Below are 11409 nucleotides of genomic sequence, written 5' to 3'. Positions count from 1 at the left end.
GCTTCTACTTCTCTGAGCTCTGCTGGACTTCTTCACAGTTATCACCAGTTGCTAGAATTAGCACAGGACAGAATATGTTATTACTAAGATTTGCTGCCATCTACAGACAAAGCCAAGTTTTACTTCCACAAGGCAAGGCTAGAAGAGAAAGATATGTGGAATACTTATTTAATAGGCAGCAGGTTTAAAACAAACAAAAGGAAGTTCTTCTTCACTCAGCGCACAGTCAACCTGTGGAACTCCTTGCCAGAGGATGCAGTGAAGGCTAGAATTTTAACAGGATTCAAAAAAGAGCTAGATAGATTCGTGGAGGTCAATTCATCAATGGCTATTAGCCAGGATGGGTAGGAATGGTATCCCTAGCCTCTGTTTCTCTGAAAGTGGGTGACAGGGGAGAGATCATGTGAGGATTACCTGTTGTAATCCCTCACTCTGCAGCATCTGGTATTGGTCACTGTCAGCAGATAGGATACTGGGCTAGATGGACCTTTGGTCTGACCCAGTATGGCCATTCTTATATTCTTAATACTTCAGCTAAAGGCTCCAACTAAGCTAGTGCTTTGCTAAATTGGGTTTCAAGGCAATAATTTATTAGAAGTGTAACGGTATGTCCACAATGCAACACTATTTCGGGATACCAGAGTATCCCAAAATAGCTATCCAGTGTCTTCACAGCAAGTCCGTTATTCTGGGCTTGCTATTCCAACATCCCTGTAAACCTCATTCTATGAGGAGTAAGGAATGTTTCAGAATAGCGCTTTATTTCGAAATTTGATGCTGTGTAGACAGTCAAATGACAAAATAAGCTATTTCAAAACAGCATTGAAATAAGATATACAATTTACGTAGCTCAAATTGTGTATTTTATTTCAGGTTACGGTGCAGTGTAGTTGCACCGTAATTGTGTAGGAGTCTGAGCACCTTCTGCATTATGACATCAGCTCCCTCTAATGCAGGAGATAACCTCTCAGGATATCTTTAAAGTTCCCTCTGTTACACCTGATCAGAGAATTTCAACAGACACGATTGCACCGAAAAAAAGAAACAAAGTTCCAAAAGCATCTGTGAATTCATCTCCACACACTCCTTTTCCAAACAGTTCCACTATCTGTCTATATTCCACAGAAATACAGAGATAGAACAACAGCTGTACAAAGTCCTATTCTGTATTGAGTCTTATTCTCAGCAGATCAGTGTGAATAACTGAATTTTTGGTTTGCTGGCCATTCTCAAAACCAATTAGAATAATTGTGTCACATCAAAAGGAACATTTTGTTCATAAAATGGGGTTGTTTCAAATTTTTAAAATAAAATTCAAAACAAAAAACCCATTTCGAATTGAAAAATCAAAACATTGCAGTTTGCAAATATCATAGAATCATAGAATTCTAGGGCTGGAAGAGATCTCAGGAGGTCACCGAGTCCAGCCCCCTGGGCAAAACAGAACCAATCCCACTAAATCATTCCAGCCAGGGCCACCACCTCCATAGGTAACCCATTCCAGTGCTTCACCACCTTCCTAGTAAAATCGTTTTTCCTAATATCCAACCTAGACCTCTCCCACTGCAACTTGATACCATTGCTCCTTGTTCTGCCATCCGTGACTAATGTGAACAGCCTCTCTCCATCCTCTTTGGAACGTCCCTTCACTTAGTTAAAGGCTGCTATAAAATCACCTCTCACTCCTCTCTTCTGCAGACTAAATAAGGCCAAATCCCTCAGCCTTGCCTCATAAGTCATGTGCTCCAGCCCCCTAATCATTTTGGTTGCCCTCCTCAATGCATCCACATCCTTTCTGTAGTGGGGGGCCCAGAACTGGATGCAATACTCCAGATGTGGCCTCACCAGAGCCAAATAAAGCCGAATAATCACTTCTCTAGATATACCATTAGCCTTCTTGGTTACAAGGGCACATTGTTGACTCGTATCCAACTTTGCATCCAAAGTGTTTTGATTGTATTATTTTTGGGTAGTCTTTAAGGGTGCTATGAAAACCCTGAAAATTTAACCTGAGCAGAAATACACGTGTAAAAAGTGGACAGTGGCCACTTTTAAACGATATCTGCTTCTTGGTACTAGACCACCCATGCAAGACCATGTTAAGAAAGGCAGCAAGGGTAGTTTAATCTGAGGCTGCTGCCCAAACCCAGGACGTGCAAGAGACACAAGATTTGACTTGCAAAGTGGGGGGGCTGTGGTCAGGATATTGTTGTTTTTCAAAGATCTGTCACTCTCTGGTATGCTTTGTGCAGAGTAAAGTGCCTGCGTTTAGGAAAGCCCTTTGCTAAGCCTGCCTTCCTTGCTCTCCTGCCATGCTGTCCCTGAAGGGGCAAAACGAGATATCAGAGCTCCAGCCGAGAGCTGGCTGGGAAATCTAACCAAAGCAAAAGTGCAACTGTCGAAAAATGCCAAAGGGCCTGCGATTAGGGTCCTCACCTGGTAAACATGACCCAGTTCTAAGTCCTCACTGTAAATCAGCCACAATAGGGAATTGAACTTAGGTCCTTCATGTCCCAATCGGTGAGCCTGGGCTATTCCACAGTAGAGTCTCTCCTGATCTGTGGGTAGGACACTCCTTCTAGTATCCTTTCCCAGCCTGCCGAGTGCACCCCTTTCAAGTGGCAGGCCCTTGCCTCCACATCTCTCTGGGGTGGGGATCCCAAAAACCAACCATTCTTCAGCTTGGTCTCTGAGTTACACCTGGGGCTGCCGACTGTGCTACGCAGCAGGTCCAGCTGGGCTCAGTCTCTGCCAAACACACCCCTTTGGGGCAATGTGCAATGGCAAGAAAGCTGTTTCTCCAAAACAAAGTGTGAGGTATTTGCCCAAATAATACACAGAGTTGAGAGAAGTAAATTAACAAAGCCTTATATGCATATTGTCATGCCAATGCTTGGTAAAAACAAAGAGACGTTTTGTGGCACCATAGAGACTAATGTAATAGGGCATAACCTTTCATGAGTAAAACCCACTTCATCAGATGAATTGGGATGGAAGTTACATTTCACCTAATGTAGCAGGTTTTACCCATGAAATCTAATGCCCTAATAATTAGTCTCTCAGGTGCTACGGGATTCCCTGTTTTTGCAAACAGACTAACACACTACCCCCTTGAGACTTTTCACAGTGTTTGGTAAGTAGCCATGACTTAGCTTTGGTGTGCCCTGTTCTCTCTGAGCATCCAGTTACAGCTAGCTGGCTGCAGAACTAGACTCTGTTGTACTTAGTGTTGTTGTAGCCATGTCAGGCCTAGAGTGTTAGAGACACAAGGTGGGTGAGGTGAGATTTTTGTCCAGTAAAAGAACTGCACTCCATGGCTATGTCTACACTGCGCATTGTTGTGCAAGAAGATATGCAAATGAGGCATGTGACGTAGTGGGGGTACTTGCTGGGATGTGGTGACCTCTGCTGTCTGGAGCAAGACCCAGCAGGGAAAACCTCACTAGGCAGAGGTAATGCCAAACTTGTTGAACCAGTGGCCAGACACCCCCCATGGAGAGGAACAAAGGAAGGTGGATGCTGCCCTGGCTGGGGGGCAGGGCTGGAAGTTAGGGAGTTGGTTGCTGGCTGTCGGAGGGCATGGAGGAGAGCCTAGGGGAAGGGGCTGGAGTTTAGGGGCCCAGTCTCCCCCATCTCAAGGGGGCCTGAGGCATCCTAGCCCAGCTCTGTGACCAGATTACATCTGTGCTGCGCTGTGCTGGAGGAGCAATAAACCACCCTCAATTCCACTGGCTGGTGCAGTCTGTTTGTGCCATTTCGGGGTGCAGGAGACAGGGAACCCCCAACGCGCCGTCACAAGGCGCAGCAATGAATATCGCCATGCCTCATTTGCAAACCTAATGAGCTGCCATTTTTGCAGAAGGGGTTTTGCACAAGAAGGAGCTGTCTACACTGCTCCCTCTTGAGCAAAAACCCCCTCTTGCACAGGCACTGTTCTTCCTGAAAATAAGTGGCAGAATGGCTCCTGCACAAGAGGGGGTTTTTTTTGCGCAGGAAGGAGCAGTGTAAACAGCTCCTTCTTGCACAAAAGCCCCTTCCGCAAAAATGGCGGCTCATTAGGTATGCAAATGAGGCATGGCAATATTCATTGCCACGCCTCATTTGCATATCTTCTTGCACAACAATGTGCAGTGTAGACATAGCCATGCATCAGTTTGTCTGCCTGTGTCAGTCTCACTGCACACTGATTCTATGTCCCTCTCAGCTTCTGGACATGATGAGCATTTCCCTCTCTCCCTTTCTGCTAGGGGCAATTTTCCAAACTGTGAAGGGGGTTTTGACCTCAGCCCTAGCCTTGGGAACAGGGCCAAGTGTTAGATATGAACAAAAGGCCCCCTACTACATTGCAGGTGGATTTGGCCTATAACAAACATTTCGGGGGCACAGACTCTTTGGGTTCCGGCAAAATGCTAGAGAGCTCCTGACTCACATTCATTCTGGGGCCCCTTTACTGCACTTCTGGCAGTGTAAAAGAGCCAGAAAGTGTGCTTATATGCCTCCGGAGGTGAGTGTAAGAGTAAACTAGTGGGAGTTTACTATGATTGTGGCTTGTTCCAATTATATTACATCCAACAATCAACAATTTTCACACTTCTCCTCATAAGTTTTTAGAGAAGGAATAATTCCCAAGGCATAGTCTGTACCAGCAAGACTGTTCTAGACACAAATGTGAAGAATCGAAAGGCCTTGGAATGGAAGAGTGACAAAACGGTTCTGAGACTAACCAGCCAAGTGTTCTTTTGCTCCCACACTTTATACCTGTTAAATGGGAAGTTTTGGGAGCTCCGACTATAGCCTTGCAAGAGGCTTGACTTCTCCTCTGTAGACAAGTCAACAGCACACAGGATCTATGTTCAAGTACAAATATAAAGAGATAACTTGCCTGAAATCTCTCAGCATAGTAGTGCCATCTACAGGAAAATTGTATTCTACATGTCAAGAAAGGAGGCTATGACTCCAAAACACAATTTTACAAACACTAAGGCCTAGTCTACACTGCAGCGGTTTTGCACAAGAAGGCTTTTGCGGAAGAGATCTTCCGCAAAAACTTCTTGTGCAAAAGCACGTCCACCTCAAAGCACATTGTAAAAGTGATGTGCTTTTGCGGAAGAGAGCGTCCACACTGCATGGACGCTCTTGCGCAAGAAAGCTCTGATGGCCATTCACAGAATGGCCAAAGCCTTGTGTTCTGTCAATTTTCTTGTGCAAAAATGCTCTTGAGGTGTGGACGCTCTGTCGGATTTTGCGCAAAAACCCTGTAGTGTAGACATATCCTAAGGGTGCAACTACACAGCACCCAAAACTTGAAATACGATTCACAGTTTGTGCTACACAAATTGCAGATCTTATTTCGAATCTATTTCGAAATAGCTTATTTTGACATTCGGTGCATTTACACAGCACCAAATTTCCAAATACCACATTACTCTGAGTCGTTCCTTATGTAAGTGGGGGAATGGTCCCGCTATTGTGGGGAACTTTCCTGGCTTCTATACCACCCCGGTGAAATGGACCAGCAAAAGGATCTGAGTCCCCGCTCCCACTTCCTTTACCCCACGACTTCCCTGATCCTGAGGGCTCCCCCTCCACTCTCCTGAGTAGCAGAGCCCTCGAAACCCCAACAAGGCTGGGCCCAGGTTTCCTGGGGCTTAATCCCCGACCTTGCAGTCACTAGGGGCAGGAGTTAGGGTGTCCCCACTCCGAGGTTCTCTCTTTACACTGCAGGCTTTCTTGGCCCAGTGATCATTTCATAAGGTTCAAAGCAAATACAATTTATTAAACATCAACTGGTTAAAGAGAAAAGAATAAGAAAAAAATGAGAATGGTTAAATGAGAACACACAGCCCTGCTCTGTAGCATGGGGACATCAAAACAGCAGCCTGCAGAGTGTAAGGACAGTCCACAGTCTCTTCCTTATAGGCCCCTTAAAGGCCTTGGATGTGCTGCAGGGGGGGCTGCAGGCTGGACACGCTTGCTCTGGCAGTGACCACACCGCCTCAAGCTCTAAGTGGCCAGACCCCTCTCCCAGTCTGGCCTGCTGGGCCTCTTGGCTGGTGATATCTCCCTGCTCAGAGCCTCTCCCCACACTTTGCTGGTCCCAGCTGCTCACCATACCCAGCTGTAGGCTGTGCTGCCTTAGTCTCCAGCTCCTTGCGTTGCTTCTCTGTCCTTTTTGGCTTCTCTGAGTACTGACAGTCTGCTGCTCAACACAGGGTCTGTGCTCCTTGAGCTGTGTGAGTCTGGCTCTGTTGCTGCAGGACTTCTTCTGCACACAGCTTGCACTGCTCTTAGCTGTCTCCTTGCTCAGAGAGACCCAGAACAATCCCAGCTCACAGGGAGGACGGGGCCTGGCCTCTCACTCTCCTCACTGGCCTGTCCAACCTGTCAATCAGGCTGAGTTGGAGTGTTGGCTGCTTTCCATTGTCTTTGGGGTCTGTCAGTCTCATGGACCCTTCCCCTTTTGATACTGAGAGCTGGCAAACCAAAAACTCCCACAGAGTTTTAGGAAGGGGCTAACAGTCCCCTTACACTTATCCCTTGTGAAACGAGGTTTACTGGGATGGCAAAATAGTGTGCCCGTTATTTCGAAAAATATTTTGAAATAATGGGCAGCTATTGTAGACACGAGGTAGGTATTTTGGGATACCGCCTGTATCCCGAAATAGCCGTGAAGTGTTGACGTACCCTAACAGATTAATTTAACCCTAGCAGTGAAGTCCCTCTAGAGCAGGGCTACTCAACTTTGGAAGCCTCAGGGGCCACAGTGACATGCCGCACATGCTGAGGGCCGCAACTTAAGTGTGGTTGCATATACATGCAAATATATATGCAAATAGCTTCTTTCACACTGACAGGCATGAATATAAAGCACTTCCCACAATGCCCCGGTGCTCCCGACACCTTCTCCCTGGGGGCTAGAAACGCCAACACCCTGTACCCGTCTGTTCCAGCCAGTCCCTCCACTTGTGTCTTTCAGCGCTCACCCTGCCTAGGAGATGCCTTGCCATTGTGGAGCATGTTCCCAGTGCAGGCCATGTTTATAGAATCCCACCTGTGGGCCACATATTGGGCCCGTGTAAACGCAAACTGCCCCACAGTCTGCAAACAAATGGGCCATGGGTTGAGTAGCCCTGCTCTAATTCATGACGCAGGAGTATCCCCACTACATCTAAACTAAGCTAAATCCCTCTTTATACAGCTGCCATAGCGGCAGCCCATCTTCCCTTTCTGCTTTGTCTTTGTTCTTGCTAAATCTAATAACAAGCCCTTGTCTGTGTGTTCCACCCCAGGGGTTCTCCTGGTGATTTGTTACTCTAATTGATAACACAGCAGAGGGCCAGCTCAGCCACCCAGGAAGGATCAATGCCACACCAGAGTGTTTCAGGTCCTTGTCTCAGGGCCCAATTACTGATAAACAGAACACCAAGATAAAACAAAGAGTCCAGTGGCACTTTAAAGAATAACAAATGAGTTAGGGTAGAAGAGCGTGAGCTTCTGTGAGCTACAGCTGCTGAAGAGGAAAAAGAAAGGCAGAAAGAAAAAAGGATACAGAGATGGGAGTGTGGCAACAGTACTAATTAAAGCAGAATGGATGTGGCTTATCTCCCCTAGTGACGAGAAGGTGAGCGTACCTGGATGGGAATTTACCTATTGTAAATGTAAAAACTACTCCATGGCTGCGTCTAGACTGGCAAGTTTTTCTGCAAAAGCACTTGCTTTTGCGGAAAAACTTGCCAGCTGTCTACACTGGCCGCTTGAATTTCCACAAGAACACTGACGATTTCATGTAAGATTGTCAGTGTTCTTGCGAAAATGCTATGCTGCTCCCATTCAGGCAAAAGCCCTCTTGGGCAAATGCTTTTGTGCAAGAGGGCCAGTGTAGACAACGCAGTATTGTTTTGCGCAAAAAAGCCCCGATTGCGAAAATGACGATCGGGGCTTTCTTGCGCAAAACCTCATCTAGATTGGCACGGACACTTTTCCACAAAAAGTGCTTTTGCAGAAAAGCATCCGTGCCAATCTAGACGCTCTTTTCCACAAATGCTTTAACAGAAAAACTTTTCCATTAAAAGCATTTGCAGAAAATCATGCCAGTCTAGACGCAGCCCATTTAAAAATAGTTTCTCCACTCAAATAGACTACAGATGTCAGAGGCTTTATCCTCACCTTTTCCCGCCCCTTAGTCATCCTAACCAGGAACTCTCAGCATCCCTCTACTCACCAAGTAGCCAAACCCTCCAGCTTAGCTGCCTGCCTGCTTGCCTTTATAAGGACCAGCTATCACCGCACCTCACCCCCACAGCCTCACATGGGAGCCAGCTGATTAATCACAAGGAGGTGGTTGGGCTCATTGTCCCTTAAAAGGGCCCATTCCCTCCAGTGATACAGATTTAGGTTGTTTTTTTCTGGTTATTGCTTTTCTTTGTATTTCTTTATATTTAGTCTTTGTATTGCCCTATTACAGTCTCAGTAAAGTAAAGCCTGGGGTGCTGATCCAGTCGTTAAACATCAGCAGTCGGTAGCTGTGATGAACCGTTGCGGACCAGCATCAGGATGATGTGCCTCTGTCTCTGCGCAACGCCTCTGCCTGGCGGGTGCCGGACACCATACTAGGGAGGCCTATTATTTTTTCTCTGGGCATGTAAAATGTGCTGCAGTGGGGCATCAGAAAGGATTTGGTTGCAGGGCCATTAATGGATACGGGAGTGGAGGGATGATCTTGTGTTTGAGATGTGGAGCAGAGTGATCTAGGTTCTTTGCCTGCCATGCAAATCCCACAGTCTCCCTAAGCTTGAGTTGCCTATCTTCACAATGGGGATAACACTTCTTGCCTACCTCACCCTCTACCTCTGGACAGACCATCTTTACATTCTGTGTGTACAGCGCCTAGCGCCCCGGGGCACTGGTCAATGCCTGAGGCTCTGGACATTAGCACAATACAAATAATAAGGTTGCCCAGGTTCAGTTATCACGCTCTATAAAGACTTCCTTGGCAAGTGGGGAATTCAAGAGGGTTTCCAGGAAGAAGACTAGAGCTACGTCTACACTGGCGTGATGTTGCACAAAAACTCTTTAGAGCAAGAGTTCTTGCATTAAAGTAGTTGCGCAAGAGAGCGTCTACACTGGCATGTGCTTTTGCACAAGAGCATCTATACCAGTGTAGACGCTCTCTTGTGCAAGGAAGCTCTGATGGCCATTTTAACCATAGGGCTTTCTTGTGCAAGAAATTCGTGTTGCCTGTCTATGAGGGCCTCAAGGCAAGAACAGTTGCGTAAAAGGGCTTATTCCTGAGCGGGAGTGTCAGAGTTCTGGTGCAAGAAGCCCTGATTTCATACATTAGAACATCAGTTTACTTGCGCAAGAACACACAGCCAGTGTAGACAGGAAGCAAGTTTTTGTGCAAGAGCAGCCGCTTTTGCGCAAGATCGCGCCAGTGTAGACACAGCCTAGGGTTATGGGAAGGAAGCCAGGGTGGGGAGTTGGGAAGAGGCCCGCATAGACAGGCAACATGTTTGGTTTCAAACCAAAACAAATTAAGTGTAAAAGATTTTTTTTTAAATGTTAAAATAAATGTAAAAGGAAACAGGTGAAGATTGTTACAAACACTCAAGACCTACACAAAAGCTTCTATGAAATTATAAAGCCCTAGGTCTATATGAATGGAACTTAAAGAGATTTTGTTCTTCTCTCTGTTGCATCTTCTCTCTTTCCTGAGAGCAAGAAATAAACCATCCACTTTCTTTTCCCTTCCCTCTGGTCCTCATCACAAAAGACTTGTGATGGGGTCCACAAAGGATCTAAATCGCAGAGGTAGGCACCGAAAACAGAAACTTAGTGCCTACATCCCAGTTTTGTCTTCAGTGGCATCCACAGCACTGCCTCTGCCACTTGTAGGCATCTAAACTCACTTGAGTGCATCTAGACTGGCAAGATTTTGTGCAAAAGTGGTTGCTTTTGCGCAAAAACTTGCCAGCTGTCTACACTGGCTGCTTGAATTTGCACAAGAGCACAGATGTTCTAATGTAAGAATTCAGTGCTTCTTGCGCAAATACTTTGACGCTCCCGCTCAGGGATAAGCCCTCTTGCGCAAGAATACTTGCGCAAGAGGGCTAGTGTAGACAGGCACCTTAATTTTTTGCGCAAGAAAGCCCGATGGCTAAAATGGCTATCGGAGCTTTCTTGAACAAAAGCGCATCTATACTGGGCACGGATGCTTTTGCGCAAAAGCACTTTTTGTGCAAAAGCATCAGTGCCAATCTAGACGCTCTTTTGCGGAAGTACTTTTAACAGAAAAACTTTTCCGTTAAAAGTATTTCCGCAAAATCATGTCAGTCTAGACGTAGCCACTTGGCTCCTAGGCATTTCAGGTGAAATATTCCCTAGGCAGCTACAAAGATGACAGAAGCGGGGGTGCTGTCTCATCCCCTGGCTTGAGTAAGAACCACCCAAATACATGGTTTCTGCCTTCAACGCCCTCTCATCAAAACTGCACCAGCTCTGCTTGGTGTCTACATGTCTGACCATACACTCTGCTGCCTCTCTCCAGGCATCCAGCTGCCCAGCTCCCACCCAAGCCACGGAACAATCCACAAGCCAGGAGAAGATAGGTATTTGGCCACCTAACTCATGCATGGAACCCCAAGTGGTAGGCATGCTCATACTGGATCTGGTCCCATCCAAAAATCTCATAGTTATACCCATCCTATAACACTTCTCCCGGTGCTTGGAGCAGTCACTGGAAATATGGGAGACCCGGCTTCAGTTCTGCCCTCTCTAGCCCCTCCCTTTAATTATTTATCCACAGCTTCAGCTGGAGAGCCTGAGGAAACCCCGCGGTAGCACATCCCATAGCCCGGTGGATAAAGCCCTCTCCTGACAAATGGGTGGCCCCCTCTTCAAATCCATTCTTCCCCTCTGGAAGTGGGGAGAAATGAACCTGGGTCCCCCATATCCCAGATAAGCACACTAACCCCTGGGCTAAAAAATAATCTCACCACAGTCCATTATGTGGGGAGGGAGACAGACCCCCCCCCCCCACTCATTCCTGTGGGGGAAAAAATAGCCTTAGGCACCTAAGCTGCAGGGGGTTGAGCTTAGCAAACTCCCATTTTGGCAGCATTGTCCATTGGCTAGCTTAAGTGGCACTCATTCAATATAGAGAGAGTCTGGCCACCTAACTTGGCTTTGAGGCTCATGGTGGCATTCCCATGTTGTTACGTGCCGTGACCCTCAGCACTGCCACACCCAAGGCAGAGCCCACCCTTCGTGGATAATGGAGTAGGGAAGAACAACTGAAGTTTATAGGAAAAACGCATGTTTCCCAGCCAAAGGGGACAGCTTTACTTCCAGAGGCACCTTGCTCATTCTCCTCCTGCAGCCTTACCAGATGTGGAATGACAGTGACTTCCA

The sequence above is a fragment of the Pelodiscus sinensis genome, chromosome 4 (assembly GCF_049634645.1).
Source record: "Pelodiscus sinensis isolate JC-2024 chromosome 4, ASM4963464v1, whole genome shotgun sequence".
Lineage (NCBI taxonomy): Eukaryota > Metazoa > Chordata > Testudines > Trionychidae > Pelodiscus > Pelodiscus sinensis.
This window is presented reverse-complemented; position numbering follows the sequence as displayed.